The 19,060-nt window shown below is 38.1% G+C and overlaps 1 protein-coding gene and 1 pseudogene across 7 annotated transcripts in view; both read left to right on the forward strand.

Annotated features, from left to right (window-relative positions):
• RBMS3 (RNA binding motif single stranded interacting protein 3) overlaps nt 1–19,060 on the forward strand; it is a gene marked incomplete at its 3' end in the record, with an annotated part of 699,823 nt that overhangs the window by 123,589 nt on the left and 557,174 nt on the right. The window lies entirely within an intron of this gene.
• On the forward strand, nt 17,450–17,796 carry LOC309827863 (large ribosomal subunit protein P1-like; annotated as a pseudogene). The gene has a single exon. The product of its transcript is annotated as a large ribosomal subunit protein P1-like (transcript).

The following is a 19,060-nucleotide window of genomic DNA, read 5'->3' on the forward strand; positions in this document are numbered from 1 at the left end:
CTCCCTTTACAGAAAAACTTCTGCGCTGTGGTTTTATTCTTCTCAGTGTTCAGACAGCTGCTACAGTTCTTTTCTCTCTTGTGGTCATGGTATGACGATTAATTTTTTTAACCTGGAAAAGGGGAAATTGCTTCAAATTAAAGAAAGACAGCTTTGAACAAGTTGCCCCAGAGTGAAGCATTTTAAACATCAAGCATGTTAGTGTAGCTGCCTATACTGTAATTTCAATAACAGCACAGACACCAGGCTGGTGTGTGTTACTTGTTGGTTGATAGCCACTTTCAGTGTGCTCCACTTTATGCCATAGTGATGACTTTACAGTGCCAATGATGAAAAGAGCTCTTAGTAATATACTGAAGACTAGGCTTTTGGATATATATCTGAAAAATAGTAGATGCTATGGCCCTCCAATCATTAAAGACAGGGGTGCAGGAAAAATTATTATAATGAAGGAGGAGGTTATCTGAAATGTCTACAACCAAGAATTCAAGTTAGGACTGAAGATTCCAGCAGAATTGTATATAGCCAAATACACAAACAGCTCAACTGCCTGTGTTCGAAATCAGTCAAAATATTTCAAGGCATTGCATCTTATTTATTTTTGTATTCCATGCAGAGAGTTTTGTTCAATAAATGTTCCACGAGTGAACAAATTAAGCAATGATGTAGGTTTTTATAACACCAAAAACCAAAAATGTGACTAACATAATAAAGTAGTTGTGAGATGTGCTTTGACTATCTTTTTTGTTTTCTAATCATGCTAGCCGTGGGTTAACTATATTGATCTTTTCAGAGAGATCTTGGAACTGTTCTCCCATTTGATGGCAAAGTAGTCTTGAATAGAAGTATCATTGGTCAGAGATCAGAAGATTTTGGAGGGCCCCCTGTATAACCTGTACTGACTCCAAAAAGAAGCATATTTATGGATTTGGAAGTGAGATTAAATTTTATATTTTTCACGGGGTGGGGGCAGTGCTCTACATACACAGTTTGCAGTTTGTGGCACAGAACTTTACAGCAGAGGATATTCAAGCTGGGTCAATAAAGAATTCAGATGGAGGGCTATGAAAATGAATTTGAATTTATTGACAAAGTAACTCCACGGTTCCAAACAGGGAGACAAAAGCCACTATGATCTCCTACAATAGCTATTTATACTTTATTTACTGAGCATTTAATTTGTACAAGTCCCTTGAACAGTGAAGAAAAGTATAAGATGATCCTTTAATGTTTTATAATAGGAGAATAAAAGGGAGGGGGGATTGAGCTGTTGATCATAAATCAATCAGATATGTCCTATTCTCAAGCAAAGTAAAAGATTACAAAGTTACAAATCAAACAAACAAACAAAGAAGCATACCTAATCTCCTACTTTCCTATAATTCTTTCAGAATCATAGCTGTATTTGAATGTATTTCCTTATCCTGACAGGGAAGTGCCCAGCTATGCCAAAGCTGGAGTTTGGGAGGAAAGGTCAAAGGAAATAAATGACATGACTTGAATGGTTTCAGTTCTTTTCCCAAAAGCTATTGGTCTCATATATTTAAGGTACTTGTTTAGAGCAAAACATGTGGAGCATCTGCTGTCAGTTTAAGTTGAAGGGTGGGTGAAGGAAGCGAATATTGTGTGTATCCAACCAGATCTGGCTCTAGGTAGAAGCAGTGGAACGGCTCTAGGGGTCAGCTTTACCTGGTTACCTGAGCTGGAGAAAGCTGATCTAGGACTTGTAAAAACGGTACCTCCAACTCGAGGCCCAATCCATTGTGAGGCTCACAAGAAAGGCCAGACTTGAGGAAGCAATGGGATTTCTAGAAGGACATTCCAGGGCTGTTGAAAACTTTTTCCCGGGCAGCATGATGGTCGCTGGAAATTCTCTGGAAAGCCCGTGGTGAAGTGGCTGAAACAATGAAATGCAATTGAAGTTGGGGAAAATCAATCATTTTTACTTTTCTCCTTTTCTGTCATTAATAAAATATGATTGCAGATATACGATTAAAGATCTTAATTGGTAAAGAAATAAGTTCCTTATCTCTGCTTCTAACCTAGGAAAACAATAACTAATCAAACACATTTTAAAAGGTATACAAATCTGACCCCAAAGACAGCCGTGATGTAGTTCCCAAACTGCTCAGTGATTTCTCCTTTTTCCCACCTGAAACTTCTCGGTAATAGACATTTGGATTAGTTTTATGTTCTTTTCCTGTTGACATAAAGTTATATCTGATATCAGCATTCTTCTCAACTGGACTGTGCAGTATCATCATAGCCCAGATTGCAGTAAAGACCAAGAAGGTGTGGTGGAGACACTAACATCCCAGAAGTTAAGAGATGACGATTCCCAGGGGTGCTTCTTCAACGACCCACGATGAAGATGGAGTTTTTGTTTACTTCTAATCCATTGCAGCCTGATGCTTTTGTAAAGGATGAAACCAGACATTTGGATGTTGTGACTATCAAACTGGCATCCACATTTGTAAGCGTTCTCTCTCGATTTCTGTAATTGAACTTGTGGCAGACTGGACTCGGCTTGTAGACTGGCACCTGTCCACAGACCACACTTGGAGCCTCACTCATTTAGAGTGCTCTGTGGTTTGTTTTTGGGACGATGATTTTCCCTCCCTGAAATTCTTTTCCCTATTTATAAAATGAAGTGGGAATACACTGAAATCCTACGATTCTATCCTTTTTGATAGAATTTTCTTTTTACTAGTTGTGCCATCCAGCCTATTACCTACATGGTCTCTGTTAGGCCCCATGTAAACAAATGAGCAAAGAGCATCTTTTAATTGAGGGTTTACAGGCTCTATTTTTGCAGAGTTGTCACTTAATTGTCACACCATCTGCAAGGTAGTGGCTCTTTGGACCAGCTACTTTGAGGGAGGACATGACTACCTGAGTAGCTCTAGACTTTCTAGGGACACCCCCCTTATGCCCCCTGCTGTCCCCTGAGGGCTCCAGGTGGCATAAGGATGGTGCCTTGGCAGGTCAGCCCGGAGAGATGAAACTTCCATTTGCTTCACTAACCGAAGTGAGAGTACTGAGTTACAAGTAGGTCAGTTCTGTAGATGGCAAAGCGCCTACAGCCTGAGGTCACCGGCTCCCTCTTCTCTCCCAAAACCTGTAGTGAAAAATACACACCCAAAGGTGGCAACAAAACCATCACTATAAAAGCTGTTAACTGTTGTAGTCTTGGATAAATGTTCAGCTGTGGAATGATTTTAATGCTAGACTTTTCCCCCACCCTCTCTGAATTTTAATGAATGATAATAAAAGGAGGAATGGAAGAAGACATTTATCTAGACTTAAAAGTCACAATAACCATGGGTGAATGATTGTGCTTAGTCACTTTGTGCCTAGAGTTTATGTTTTTAGGATGTGTTTTAAATGCTAGGACCAAAATCTAAGTTTTCATGGATTTTAAACAGTCTTTTTCAAAAGAAAATTAGATCATAATGGGAACGTTGGTGATTCTTCATGAACAAGTTATTTGGAAGGCTCCATGCTGTTTCTAAGAATTCAAGATGGTCACAACTTTCTGTGAGAAAATAGATACTGCAGATAGGCAAACCACTGTTGGTGCTTTTAGTTACTGACTTCCAGACTTTGTGTATGGTCCTGCGCCCACGTTAAAAAAAAAATCACAGAAAATATATATGTCAGGTCATGCTCTTAAAAATTCATTATTCTTAAAAATCTAAGGAAAGAAAAAAACCACCAATACTTCTTAATCCATAAATCCTCTCATTTGTTTTTTTTAAATTGGTTTTGTGGCAAATCAGGGTACATGACTTTCATACTGAGCCTCATTGATTTTTGATATATTGCAAGTACCCTTGGCCACACATGTGGTCATCATGTATGTTGGGTAAGGTAGGAACAGGGGGAGTGTGTACTAATTAAATGAATGAGTCATGCAGGAACACACACACACACACAGATTTGCTTAAACACATCTTGCTTAACTCAATCTGCAAATTGTATGGCTATTGTTCAACTGTCTGATTCATTTGTCACTGACAGCAGTGGGGAAAATTCAGCCCTTTCAGCTATATTTGCAGTCACTCAAGGTGTACCTGGTCAGCTACTGATTGATTTGGACAATATACTTTGTTGTTTTGGTTTTCCGAGTTTCCACTCTTAGGAAAAGTGAAGAGATTGCACAACTTTGGAATTTATATGCTATCTTGAAAGAGATAGATTAGATAGATTAAAACAGTACTTGAATGTCCTCACAAAAATTCCAACTGAATATAGACAAATGTTTTTCCTGCTGCATATCCTAGTTGTTGAATTTTAAAAAAGGATGTAATTTCTAGACTATTTTCCAGAGAGAGGCAAATAAACACCAGACTATATTTAACAAACCTTCAAGTTACACTGTCAGTCACTGTGATGTTTGCCTAGAGGCAAATTAAATATCTTCAGCACGTTTCTGAAGGAGACATTCAATCAGCATCATGATCTGCTCTCGATGTGTTAAACAGTTGAGGCTCATAGTTATGCTGTCTTCAAATTCATTCTGTTGAGCCTGACCTTAAGAGAATGTAGAAAAGCAATTAGTTTTAAACAGTGGGAGTGCCATCAGAGTGAAGGAAACAAATTACACAGTGGGGTGATATTTTTAGTGATTTTTAAGGAGATTATTAAAAATGAAATCTGCACTAAAAGCTACGATTGCAATCTTTAAAGGTGGCACAGAGCAATGCATTATTTTCATACAGCTACACTCCCTAAATGGCACTCCTAGCCCCTTTCTGTGTCCTAATGAAAGGTAGTCTGGCTCATTAAACCACGTCACGACTCCCCCTGGATAATCAAGCCAAACATTTCTTACACATGATTTGTTGAATTCAACCCCTTTGCCTTGTCATTCAATTTTAGCAAACATTTACAGTGCATGCATCGGAAACCAAAACTGGGCTTTGCATTCAAAAATGTTGTTGATAACCCTTAACTAGACGTCTGTGTTTAGAATTTATGGTTACCAAACGGGAAAGGTGGGGCAGAGGGATAAATTAGGAGTTTGGGATTAACATATACACACTACTATATATAAAATAGATAAACAACAAGGACCTACCATATAGCAGAGGGAATTCTACTCAATATTCTATAATGGAAGAGAATCTGAAAAAGAATAGATATATGTATATGTATAACTGAATCAGTTTGCTGTACACCTGATACTAACACAACATTGTAAATCAACTATACTCCAATCTAAAATAAAAATTAAAAAATAAAAAAGTCACATGTTTGTGTATTCACACACGCAGACATGCACACTTTTTTGGCTTAATCATTTTGTTTTAGTTTTACTTTTTGTTGACAGGATTAGCAAAATGTCATTCTATTGAAATTTCACTTCTTTTTATTTAACTTGTAGAGCTATAGCTAAAATCGACAGAATTTTGAAATGCTCAAATTTGCTGTCTGTGTGTTATAGTCACTTACCTATATGCAGGTTTCTAATGCCAAGGAAGAAATGATCTTAATGTTAAGGGTGATCATCATAAAAATCATATTTATGAAAATCAGACACATGCTGTTCTCATAGTGTCCTGAGTGGAAGCTCTCACATGGAGAACTGCCTGGTACACTCTGTAGAGCCAATGTAGATGCCAGTGCAGTTCAGTAACAAATTTATGAGCAGGAACGATACAAATGATCATGATAACTAACAATTACACCTGCTTACTCAGTCGCAGAGACTGTTCTAAGTCGTTCACATCTGCTCCATTCACTGAATCATCCTAGCAGCTCCAAGAGGGGTGTACTATTTTTAACCTTAGCTCTCAGATGTGGAAACTGAGGCTCAGAGATGTTCAATAACCTCTCCAAGGTAGCATGACCTTGAGGAAGCTTGTATGCAAACCTCAGCAGTTTTCAGGGTCCCATTCTCTGCTACTGTGCTCTATGGCTGAACATTAGGGGCAATTTTGCTCATCAATATACTCAGCATAATTTGATTAAAATATGAATAGTCAAAGGATGTTAGTACAGGCAGATACTATACACTAATTATAATTTGATTCAAATATGCAGATTTAAAGAATTATAATATAGGCCGCTGCAATATCTGAGTGTGATTAGGTTACATAGAGTCAAAGATCTCAGTCTAGGAAGATGCTTCCAGGGTCTCCATTTAACCAGGCACTTAAGCACTCCTACAGCCTCCTCCCTTTTCTCCCTAAGAGATAACTGAGTTAGACTCGGGCATCACACTTGCTTCTGTGGCTGAAATGACTCTAAGCACAGTCCTCTTTACAGTGGGTACAAATCAGTGTCCCCAAAGCTAATCTGGAGAAATCAACATCATGAAATTAGGTTGTTGAGATTTTCTGGCATGTGTGTAAATATTCTCACTTGGATAATAATAGGATAATTCACATTATGAATGGAAATAAAATTAGTGAATAAATATTAATGTCTTTAAGAGACAGTGCAGAACTTAGAGAAAGCATTTCTAAAAATAGGTGCCTTTTGGAAAACTGAGTAAATAAAATATTTTGGTTTAGTTTGCATCCAAATTACAGATTTGTTTTGAGTTAAGTTGGTCTTTGATTTTTCTGTAATACCTTCATATCGCTAAACAGTTCTGACATAATTCTTCAACGTTTTAAATATAACTATCATGTTAATTAGCTCACTCGGTCAGAATTTGGTTTAAATAACAACATGATCTTGGGTTTACTTCTCATATGGGTCAAAACAGTACATCTACGTGTAAGGATACAGAATCCGGAGGCAGACTTCCCGGGATATAAGACCAGCTCTAACATGTCAACTGTGTACCTAATGTTTATATGCTTCAGTTTCCTCATCTGTATAATGTTTGGAACAATGTATGACACACCACAAACACTATAAAAATGATGATTAAGGGAAAAAATAGTCCTCAAGTTTAAAAAGCAATCATAATCTCATTCTTGGTACTAAATTGGTACAGAATAAACCATTTGATAATGGTGTTTAAATTACCCTTAGGGAAATTATATGTGTAAATAGGTACAGATTTCTGACTCTCTAATGTCATCATATACATTATATTTTTATTCCTTTTCTTTCTAAATAGTGGGATGAACTTACAGCAGCAGATCCTAGCTCTTTTGAAAAGCACACATCTCATATTATAGAATCACTAACACAAAACAATTGTTTTCTTCAGAATATATATAATACAGAGTTGAAGAATCTACATCAAAAATGCTCAGCTATGATGAGGCTGAGATTGAAGCCCTTTTCACAAAAGATGTTTTGTTATCTGGTGGATTTATATTGGACAGGATTGCCAACTAAAGTCTCTTCCCTTGAAGGTTGCAATGTTGCATAATTAGTTTGCTGTTGCAGTCAGATGGCTAACAACCTTTATTCTAATCCCAGTGCAGAATGAAATAGACTCTCAGAGCTGGAAGGAACCTTGAGGTCACATAGTTCAACTTGCTTATATTATAGATGAGGAAACAGCCTCTAGCAGATTAAATGTCACCCAGCAAGTTAGTTAGCTGTCCATCAGGATCTCGGAAAAAAGTTGCATTTTTAAGTGGTTATTTCAGTTATCTGTTTCTGCATAAAAATTAGCAATAGATAACAAAGTGGCTAAAAACAAGTATGATATATTGCTTATTAAATTGTTGATTTTTTTGAATAAGGTTGTGATTCTCTGCATTGACCTGGTAGGCTTTCTGCTCCATGTGGTGCCACCTAGGGTCACTTACACAGATCCGTTTATCAGGAGCTCTGTGGAGAACCCTCAGTTGGGGCACCTCAGTTCTCCTTTCCATGGCCTCTTTCTCCATATGCTGTCTTGGCCTCCAGGGACTCTCCATGGAGCCTCTCTCTCCTGCAGAATATTCTGTGACTGAAATGGCACATGTTTTAGCCTTAACTCTTAACATAGTCTTCCTTTCAATGACTACACATTATTGTCTTTAAAGCTTATCTGTAAAAACCCATTTCAAGAAATTATGCTGTTGGAATAATTTCCTTACAGGATGGTGGCCGTGTTACAAGACAATGCATCTCAAGAGAATAAATCCCAATGTATAAGTGGTTATCAAAACGACTTGTGTCAAACTTACGGTTAACCATTGGTGAAAGAAAAATATTATGGGCCAGACCAGCATAATATGAGGCGGCGTTATAATAGAGTGTAAATTATGGAAGATGTGTTCATTTGGAGCTACCCATGTGCCTTCTGACCATGGTGGCAGATAATTTATGTGGTCAAAGTCAAAAGAGCAAGTTGTGAGAACACAATATTTTAACACATAGAACTGATGCTTCTCTAATTAATTTCTTGCATTGCTTCACTGAAACAATCCTACAGTAGACTGTAGGACTAGGATGAAACTTTCCAGAATATGATAGACAACAGGAATATTCACATTGGCTTTGGCAGCTACTGTTTCTTTTTTTAATTGAAGTATAGTTGATTTACAGTATTATATTAGTTCCAGGTGTCTAGCATAGTGGTTCAGTATTTTTATAGATTATACTCCATTAAAAGTTATTACCAGATAATGGCTGTATTTCCCTGTGCTATGCAATATATCCTTGCTGCCTATCTATTTTATATATAGTAATCTGTATCTCTTAATCCCATACCTGTATCTTGCCCCTCCTCCCTTCCTTCGCCCCTCTGGTAACCACTAGTTTGTTCTCTATATCCATGTGTCTGTTTCTGTTTTGCTATATACATCCAATTGTTTTATTTTTTTAGATTACACATATAAATGATATACAGTATTTGTCTTTCTCTGACTCCTTTCACTGAGTATAATATTCTCTACGTCCATCCACATTGCTGCAAATGGCATAATTTCATTAATTTTTATGGCTGGGTAATATTCCATTGTATATATGTACCACATCTCTTTTACCCATTCATCTGTTGATGGGCACGTGGGTTGCTTCCAAATCTTGGCTATTGTGAATAATGCTGCTGTGAACATCGGGGTGCATGTATCTTTTCAAATTAGTGTTTTCATTTTCTTCCAGATATATACCCAGGGGTGGAATTGCTGGATCAATCATATGGTAATTCTATTTTTAGTTTTTTGAGGAATCTCCATACTGTTTTCCATAGTGGCTGCACCAATTTACATTTCCACCAACAGCATATGAGGGTTCCCTTTTCTCCACATCCTCAACAGCATTTGTTATTTGTAGACTTTTTGATGATGGCCATTTTGACAGGTGTGAGGTGATATCTCATTGTGGTTTTGATTTGCATTTCTCTAATAATTAGCAATGTTGCACATCTTTTCACATACCTGTTAGCCACGTATATATCTTTGGAAAAATGTCTATTCAATACATCTTCTGCCCATTTTTGATTGGATTGTTCATTTTTTTGATATTGAGTTGTATGAACTGTTTGTATATTGTGGATATTAACCCCTTGTTGGACATATCATTTGAAAATATTTTCCTCCCATTCAGTAGTTTGTCTTTTTGTTTTGTTGATTTTTTTTTTTTTAGCTGTGAAAAAGCTTTTAAGTTAAGTCCCATTTGCTTATTTTTGCTTTTATTTCTTTTGCCATAGGAGGATGATTCAAGAAAATATTGCTACAATTTATGGCAAAGAGTGTTCTGCCTATATTCTCTTCTAGGAGTTTTATGATTTCGGGTCTTAACACTTAGGTTTTTAATCCATTTTGAGTTTATTTTATATATAATGTGAGGATATGTTCTTATCTCATTGTTTTATATGTAGTTGTCCAGTTTTCCCAACACCACTTATTGAAGAGACTGTCTTTTCCCCATTGTATATTCTTGCTTCCTTTGTCAAAGATTAATTATTGTAGGGCTTCCCTGGTGGCGCAGTGGTTGAGAGTCCACCTGCTGATGCAGGGGACACGGGTTCGTGCCCCAGTCTGGGAAGATCCCACATGCCGCAGAGCAGCTGGGCCTGTGAGCCATGGCTGCTGAGCCTGCGTGTCTGGAGCCTGTGCTCCACAACGGGAGAGGCCACAACAGTGAGAGGCCCACGTACCATGAAGAAAAAAAAAAAAGACTAATTATTGTAGCTGTGTGGGTTTAATTATGGGCTCTCTGTTCAGTTCCATTGATTTGTCTATTTTTGTGCCAGTACTATACTGTTTTGATTACTGTAGCTTTGTGGTATAGTCTGAAGTTTGGGCGGGTGATAACACCAGCTTTTTGCTTTTTTCTCAAGATTGCTTGGCAATTCAGAGTCTTTTGTGGTTACACATGAATTTTAGGAGATATTTGTTCTAGTTCTGTGAAGAAAATTCATGGGTATTTTGATAGTGATTGCATTAAATCTATAGATTGCTTTGGGTAGCATGGACATTTTATCAATATTAATTCTTCCAGGCCAAGACCATGGGACATCTCTCCATTTCTTTGTATCATCTTCAATTTCCTTCATCAGTGTTTTATAGTTTTCAGAATATAGGTCTTTCACCTCCTTAGTTAAGTTCATTCCCAGGTATTTTATTCTTTTTGATGTGATTTTAAAAACATTCTCTTTCTGATAATTCATTATTAGTGTATAGAAAAGCAAAAGATTTCTGTATACTTCATCTTTTATCCTGAAACTTTGCTAAATTCATTTATTTGTTCTAATAGTTTTTTTTGGTGGAGACTTTAGGGTTTTCTATATAATGCGTCATGTCATCTATAGATAGTGACAGTTTTACTTTTTCCCTTTTAAGTTGGATGCCTTTTATTTATTTTTCCTGTCTGATTGCTGTGGCTAGGACTTCCAATACTATGTTAAGTAAAAGTGGCAAGAGTGGTCATCCTTGTCTTTTTCCTGAATTTAGAGGAAAGAATTTCAGCTTTTCACCATGGAGTATGATATTAGCTGTGGGTTTTTTCATAAATGGCTTTTGTTTTACTGAGATAAGTTCTCTCTATATTCAGTATGATGAGAGTTTTTTTAAATCATGAATGGATGTTGAATTTTGTCCAATGCTTTTTCTGGATCTATTGAGATGATCATGTGATTTTTATCCTTCCTTTTGTTAATGTGTTGTATCCCATGGATTGATCTGAGAATATTGAACCATCCTTGCATTCCTGGAATAATTCCAACTTGATCATGGTGTATGATCCTTTTTATATGTTGTTGAATTTGATTTGCTAATATTTTGTTGAGGATTTTTGCATCTATACAAAATTAAAGATATTGGCCTGTAATTTTGTTTTTTTGTAGTCTTTGTCTGGGTTTGGTATCATGGTAATGGTGGCCTTGTAGAATGAATTTGGGAGTGTTCTGTCATCTTCAATTTTTTAAAAGCAGTTTGAGAAGGGTGGGTATTAGTTCTTCTTTATATGTTTGGTAGAATTCCCTTGTGAATCCATCCAGTACTGGACCTTTGTTTGCTTGGATTCAATTTCAAATTCAATTTCACTACTAGTGATTGGTCTATTCAAATTGTCTGTTTCTTCTTGATTCAGTCTTAGCAGCTTGTATGTTTCTACAAATTTATTTACTTCTTGTAGTTTTTCCAATTTGTTAGCCACTGTTTCTTTATTTCAGATAGTGAGATTCGATAAACCAGGCAGCTGTCAATATTTCAACATTTAAATATTCAACCATAAGACTAGAAAAAATATTTCCAATGCATATGTAATAAAAAAAAGTGAAGGCATGAGAACACAACTTTGGGTGTGATTTACCAAAAGAAAGAACGAGACTTCAGTGTGTCTTTTATTTGGGATGAAGATTATTCTGGTCTTGACCCTATAGTGAACTGCTGCAGCCAGTAACTCAGAAAGGAAAAAAAAAAAGTGCTTCCATTAAACTGGCAGCCTCCTAATAAATTTTGCCTATCAGCATGCACACACATCAGTCATGAAGCCATGTCTTCCATGAGGCTTCTCTTGGCCACTCTCAAGTCCTTGACACACACCTTGTCATTGACAGCTAGTATGCAAATTGCCTAAAAGCTCCATTAGACTGATCTAGGCAAGGGAAGCCCATCTGTCAGTTCTGTGACACTTTCCTTTTTGGATCCTCATGTGGGAATATGTTCTTGAGACACCCAGTTGGATGAATTTGTGCCAGTGTCTGGAATCACCAACCTTGGAGGAAATTGTCACTTCTACTTTTTTTTTATAGACTTCAATATTTGATTTCCTCTTCCCCCTGCTACTAAAGAATAAAATTTAAATGGATGGGAAAGTTTTCTATTCTAAATAAAAAAGGACACATTATTATTTTATGCACAGAAGAAGGAACATGATGAGCCCTCTGTTTGGGAAATCATGATATTACTGGGTGTTTTCCAATACTGTGTGTGTGGTCTGCTCTTCACAAGAGAGAACACACAATTTCAAATTAACTGGAACTTGTCAGCTGTTGCTGATAGAGGTTGGAAGTTTTGGGGAAAAACAGTGGCATGACGTTATTTCAACAGGCCTGCCTATTAAAGGCATTGATTGGAAATGGCCTCATGATTCCTATCCCCTCTTTCTTCTTTTTTAAAAAAGACAACAATTACATGTAAGCAATTGGAAAAGGAAGTCTAACCCCCTTGTTCCAATGGTTTTATGAGCATACTCAAGTCTCTTGCCCATCTCAAGTGGAAATCCCAAGAGAAAAGTTAGAATTGGCAACAGCAGATTCAGAAAAACACCGCTAACTATGATCATTGGTATCTGTTCATTATAAACAAACTTCTTTTATCCATCTGGTCTACCAGAATGGTCCACTCACGTTTCTTTCTAAATAAAGGTAGAGTGGCATAAAAGTAATGTTGGCCTCACCAAGCTGGGAAAGAAAACATTAAGGATCAGAAAATAGTTCATAGAAATGTACAGTAAATTATAATCTAGAACCAGAAAGATAAAATGTTTCCTCTTTTTGAAAAATTTACAATTCTATGTCAAACGATGTATGCAGGTATATGAAAGGTTTACGATTGGACAAGACTGATGCTTTTGATCATTTTGGCACCTAAATGGTTAATTTCATCAGATTTAGAGTCTGCTTTCCATTTTTTCAGGAAATGGTCCAAAAAATGGACTGTTGTTATTGACAGGACTACCAAACTAGTTATTATTTGCTAATAATGTTGTGTTAAAAGTCTAAGCAGAAAAAAAAAAAAAAGTCTGAGCAGAGCATCTTGCCATAGAGAGAGTAAAACTTTTACGCCCAACAGTGTTTGGATGAGCAAGATAATTATACCCTTGTCCACAGCAGATGCTCTGTTCTTCGCTTTGGCAGTTTCCCTGTTCAGTGTGCAAATAATTTTCTCCACTGAAGTTGGTGGCTATTTGTGACAAATATATTTCTTTTCCAGCAAAGAATGGATCTTTTCCATCATCACTCACAAATAGCCACTGAATGGAGTTTTTATTGTTTTAAACACACACGCAAATCTGATATGAAGCAGAAAGAAAGTTATGTTCATGTCCCATAGCCATCAGAGGATGTGATATGAAGAAAGAAGTTATTTACCAAACTAGTTGGAAAAATACATTGTAACAATTATTTCAATATCTTTATTAAACTCAAAATTTAAAAATTACGTCTCAATGTTGATAGGCAAATGAATTTTTAATTCAAGTATACACAAGTTCAGTTTATAATGGAATAGACCTTTATTTACATATATTGATATTTACAAAGATCTTATGAGCTCTCTCTATCTCTGTATTTTTGTAACAGGCAAAATTTAGTTGATACATACATAGTGAGATCTAGAATATGGAGCTCACTTCCCTCACAGTTTTGACAGACATGTGTGACTGTCCTATGTTTGAAAAGATGAGCGTATTCTTGGCCAGTGATGAGTAAATATATTTCCATAACTTCTCTTGGCTTAGCCCAGCTGCTATAACTCTATCTATAAGCAGCAGGCTAGCAGGTGTTTGGCAGAGAGCTGCAGAAGGAGAAGAAAGGAGGAGATCTATTTTCCATATCTCCTTTTTTCTGTTCTTCACACAGGCCCCCATCAGTAGAAAGGCAGGCACAGCCTCTCCTCAAGATGCCATGTTTTCACAACCATATAGCACAGCCTACATTTATCTCATAAAACTAAGAATATAATTGGGGTTTAAGTTTCTGGATTATCCCTGGATCTACCAAGAACAATCACTATTGACAAGATTTTTATGGTAAAATTCAACATCTAGCAAATGATTAAGTACCAACTGAAAGACTGTTCCTCAGTACAGTAAGTCTCCTACATACGAACGAGTTCTGTTCAGAGAGCGCATTAAGTCCAATTGGTTCGTAAGTCCAAGAAAGTTAGCCTAGGTACCCAACTAATACAATCAGCTGTTTAAGTTCACACAAATAATACATAAAAAACAAACAAAAAATAAAACATTTTTAATCTTACAGTATAGTACCTTGAAAAGCACAGTAGTATAGTACAACAGCTGGCATACAGGGCCTGGCACTGAGTGAACAGGCAAGAAGAGTTACTGACTGGAGGAGGGAGAGGAGGTGGGAGATGGCAGAGCTGAAGGATCGTCAGCAATAGGAGACGGAGGGCAAGCTGCACTTTCACTCACGCCTGACGTTGATGGCACAGGTTCTGGTTCCTTGCTGGAACCAGCTGCACATTCGCCTCTTTGAAAGGTCACAAATTGAAGGTTCGTATGTAGGGGACTTACTGTGTATACATAAGTGTTGAGGGTCAGGGCCCCACGCCCTGTCCTCAACTCTCCAGTGTGCCAAGTCAAGGATAGCTACTAAAGGATGAAATACTGCACAGAATATTTATCACCAGCAGAGGCAGGAGGAAAAGTGCCCCTAGATAGAGCCTTAAGCAGGGAGGAGATAAATCTGCCTGTGACACAGGTTTCTCAGAGGAGGTGGAATTTGAGTTAGGATAGGTAGGTTTTCTCCTACCAGTGGGAGCCAGGAGGAGGGCATCCCACATAGAACAAGAGCACTGATCTGGAGGCAGTAGATTCCACTTTGCCAAACTTTCAAACACCACGATTAGGTGAGATGGCGCAAAAAAGGATAAGTGGCCTGTTTGAACATTGACATCATTTCTCTCCTCTTCGAAGTTGCAGCTGAAAAATAATGAACAATCCAGTATAGTCTCGAGAAGATACTAGACTGTGATGTACAGTCCTATTCTAATAAAGATCTAATAACTCACATACTTGTAAATATAGTTCTAGTTGTATGTAAGAGTCACATTGAGATATTATTGAAGATGGTATCAGGACACTAGGATTCTAGATGCGTGCAGGGTTAAATGAGATTAGTGATAACTTCTACTCACATGGCACTGCCAGGTCATTGTTATCTTAGATCTTCAGTGTGAGATTTTCACCTCTGTTTCCAGATGAAGAGAATTGAGCGTGCGTGGACCATTCACAGAACTGAATGGCTGCTTCAAATGGCACATCCCAAGTTGTAAATAACTGAGCCAATCGTGTGTAAAGTTGGGAACTTCCTTCCCAGTTGAATGATCAATGAGGAACCAGGGACGTAGTCCTCCTGGTCTCCTCCTTCCTTTCACTTAACCTTCCCTGTACAGGCTGCACTCCGTCCTCTCATTTCTTTCTTTTTTAAATTAATTTTTACTGGAGTATAGTTGATTCACACTGTTGTGTTAGTTTCAGGTGTACAGCAAAGTGATTCAGTTATACATATACATATATCCACTCTTTTTTAGATTCTTTTCTCATATAGGTCATTACAGAGTATTGACTAGAGTTCCCTTTGCTATACAGTAGGTCCTTGTTAGTTATCTATTTTATATATTGTACTGTGTATATGTCAGTCACAATCTACCAATTTATCCACCCTGCCTTTTCCCCGGTAACCATAAGTTTGTTTTCTACATCTGTGACTCTACTTCTGTTTTGTAATTAAGTTCACTTGTACCATTTTTTTAGATTGCACATGTAAGCAATGTCATACGGTGTTTGTCTTTCTCTGCCTGACTTACTTGTCCTCTTGTTTCTAATCACGTATCTGACATATCTATCCTTTCACACCCTTCCCCTGTGGGAAGGAGCTTATATACCTTCAGTATAAACAACCAACTTGGGGATATTATTTTCTCTTTGTTGAGAATTTTTTCAGGTTTTATGATGAGGTCCATTTCTATCAATGTTGAAGCATTTTTAGTGATTTCTGGGTTTATCCTCATGTCTGGTTTTTGTAATAAATACATACGAAAATGGGACTATAATCACGTAAAGAGGAACTACCTGGTTAAGCAAATTTTACAAAATATTACAGAAAAAAATATATCCTTCTCATGAGATAGCCCAGAAAAGGACCACACACTTTTTCCATTATGTGTGTATAGCTGAATCTGTTTCTCACCTCACTTTCATTCTTTAAGAATTACCACCAGGGTCTCTTGGTTAAAACAAAATGAGTTCGAACCCCAAACAAAGGAATATCATTCTCCCTCAAATAACTTAATTACTCAGAAATGCTTTTTGGCAAAACGCAGTTTCTAGCATCTTCCATCTCCCTGCAATTTATCCATACTCTGGATTACCTCATTCATTCATTCTGACAGGGGACTGTATTTGTATCATTGCCTGACAGATGTGTTACATGTTTCAGTCTTAAAATATTCGACTCTGAGCTCAGGGCTGCATACTTGGGGGATGATGTTAAATCAGCCTCGGCGTCGCACTGCTGCCATTGCGCCAAATAACTCAGGGGAAAATGATAAGGGTATAAAGAGATCAGTAAGGCAAGAGAATCTATGCTTTCAAAAGTAAGGCAAAACAGGAAAAAGACTCTCAGTGAAGCACTGGGGAGCAAGTAGAGCAAGAGCAGGCCGTGTTTGGGACACCCTTACACTGCAGTGAGCCATTACCCTGTGAGTAGTAAATTCTCTTACGTTTGCCTAACTCCTGTAATATAGTTCATGCTAAAATACAGCCATAAGACTCACCAGCACATCGATCAGCCTGGCATTGCTCTCTCTTCTCTCCTAATAGAATAAAATGAGGACATGCCTGATGAATGCTGTGCAGGACAATCCCAGGTCATTTCTATGGGAGCCATCACCACGGAGCAGTCTCCCTGCTTAAAGAAGATCTGTATGACTCATATCTTTGTAAATGTGAAATATGCAAATACGCTTCTGCCCTTTGAGATGATATCACTAAATGGAGCTCTCATAAGTGCCTGGTTGTGTTGGATTTTTTGGTGGAAAACCAGCAAACCGTAGAAACTGGCAGTCTGGAAATGACGTCCTTTATTGAGTCATAGGTACTCAGATGTGCATCAAAAAGCAATCATTTCCTTTTTTTAGCAAAGGCATTGCATTATTCTAAATTTGAAAAAAAAATGAGAATCACTTGCAGACAGAAGAGAGGAAAATTTATGAACATTTGGAAATAAGATTTTTTTTATATGCTAATGATCACGGAGACTGTGTGAAGATGGTCCAGCTTTCCTCAGCTGCCGCTAAGGTGCTTGGTCCTTGGGGTGAGGCCCTCGCTTCATCCCGCGACTAGCACTGAGTCCAGCAGCCCCCACCTAGCCCTCGCCTACACCATGGCCTCCGTCTTGGAGCTCGCCTGCATCTACTCAGCCCTCATCCTCCACCATGATGAGGTGATGGGCACTGAGGATAAAATCAATGCCCCCATTAAAGCAGCCAGTATAAATGTTGAACCTTTCTGGCCAAGCTTGTTTGCAAAGGCTTTGGCCAGTGTCAACATCAGGATCCTCATCTGCAATGTGGGAGCTGGTGGACCTGCCCAGCAGGAGGTCCTGCCCCCTCTGCCACTGGTGCCCCAGCTGAGAATAAGAAAGTAGAAGCAAAGAAACAAGAATCTGAAGAGTCTGATGGTGGCATGGGCTTTGGTCTTTTTGACTAAACCTCTTTAGTAACACGTTCAATAAAAAGCTGAGCTCTAAAAAATAAATAAATAAATAAAAATGTCCAGAGCCCTTGAATATCAGTTGAAGGAAGATACTCTTTAGCATTTCATGATTTTCTTTCTTTTTTTTTTTAACATTTGGATAAAGTGTGAAAATTAAGTTTTGTTTTAGGAAGATAAAGCTTAAGGTTGTGTGCAGGACAGATTACAGTATCAATACTTGGAGCCTGGGAACAGGAAACACAATTTGGAGACAGGAACATTGATCCATATGTGAAGTGAAGTGCTCCCAGACAAGAGCAGAGGCAAGGGAGTGAGTGGAAAAAGACAGATGTGAGAGGCACAGCGAAGGAAGCATAAACAGGACTTGGTTGCCCGGATGAGACAGAGCCATGAAGATCAAAAACAGATGTATCCAGATGTTAAGTCACCAAAGCACAGTTGATCTGTGAAAAATGGCTGCTAAGTTAAAGTTGAACATTCAAGACATAATGTGTTATGAAACGTCGCTGCTGTGATTTGGGGCAACACGTGGAGATGCCCGGAAGCACAGCAGGCATCCGGAAAAGGGCACCAGGGGATGCAGGCTGAAAGCAGGCTGTGGACGGAAAAAACAGCATGTGGGAAAGCATGGGTGCAAATGACCACAAAGGATTCACATCTGAAAGTGGAAATCCCTGATTGGTATGGGGAGGGGTACAGGGGAGGCTGGGGAGGCTGGTGGAGAAGAGATGGCAGCAGGTTTGCTTAGAAGCTGATGAAATTTAAGCTCTAGGGTCCCTCCTCTTCTCCACCCTTTTCAATAGTCCTATATCTAATCTTATATCTTCATTCTGTATTCTTCTTCTTAAAAAGTCCAATGACCATCCAAATTGGACACATAAGCTTTAGCCCCACAAAAGCCACATTCTTCTATTGCCTAGGAGTGTGTTCACATGGTCATATGGGCTTGGAAAATTTGCAAAAGATATTTTGATAACAGCTGGTTAAGACCCTGTCCTTTTCCATGTCAGCTGCCCCATCCTCACTTTTCCCAAGTGGTGGTGGTATTTTGGAATTCCACTGAGGGGACGCTGGTAGAGATGAACTTAGTCTGGATACATGCATGTTTGTGTTAACACTAGCTGTCCTGTGGTAAGAATGGTTTCCAAGAATCTCAAACTGCCCACTGTGTGATCTTCTGGGCATTGTGGCAGTCATACACGGCCACGAGATCCTAGTGTGTTAGGTGTGTTGTCTCTGTCCCCTAACACTGCAAGTA

Source organism: Grampus griseus (genome assembly GCF_964374135.1).
Source record: "Grampus griseus genome assembly, chromosome: 10".
In the NCBI taxonomy this organism is placed as follows: Eukaryota; Metazoa; Chordata; class Mammalia; order Artiodactyla; family Delphinidae; genus Grampus; species Grampus griseus.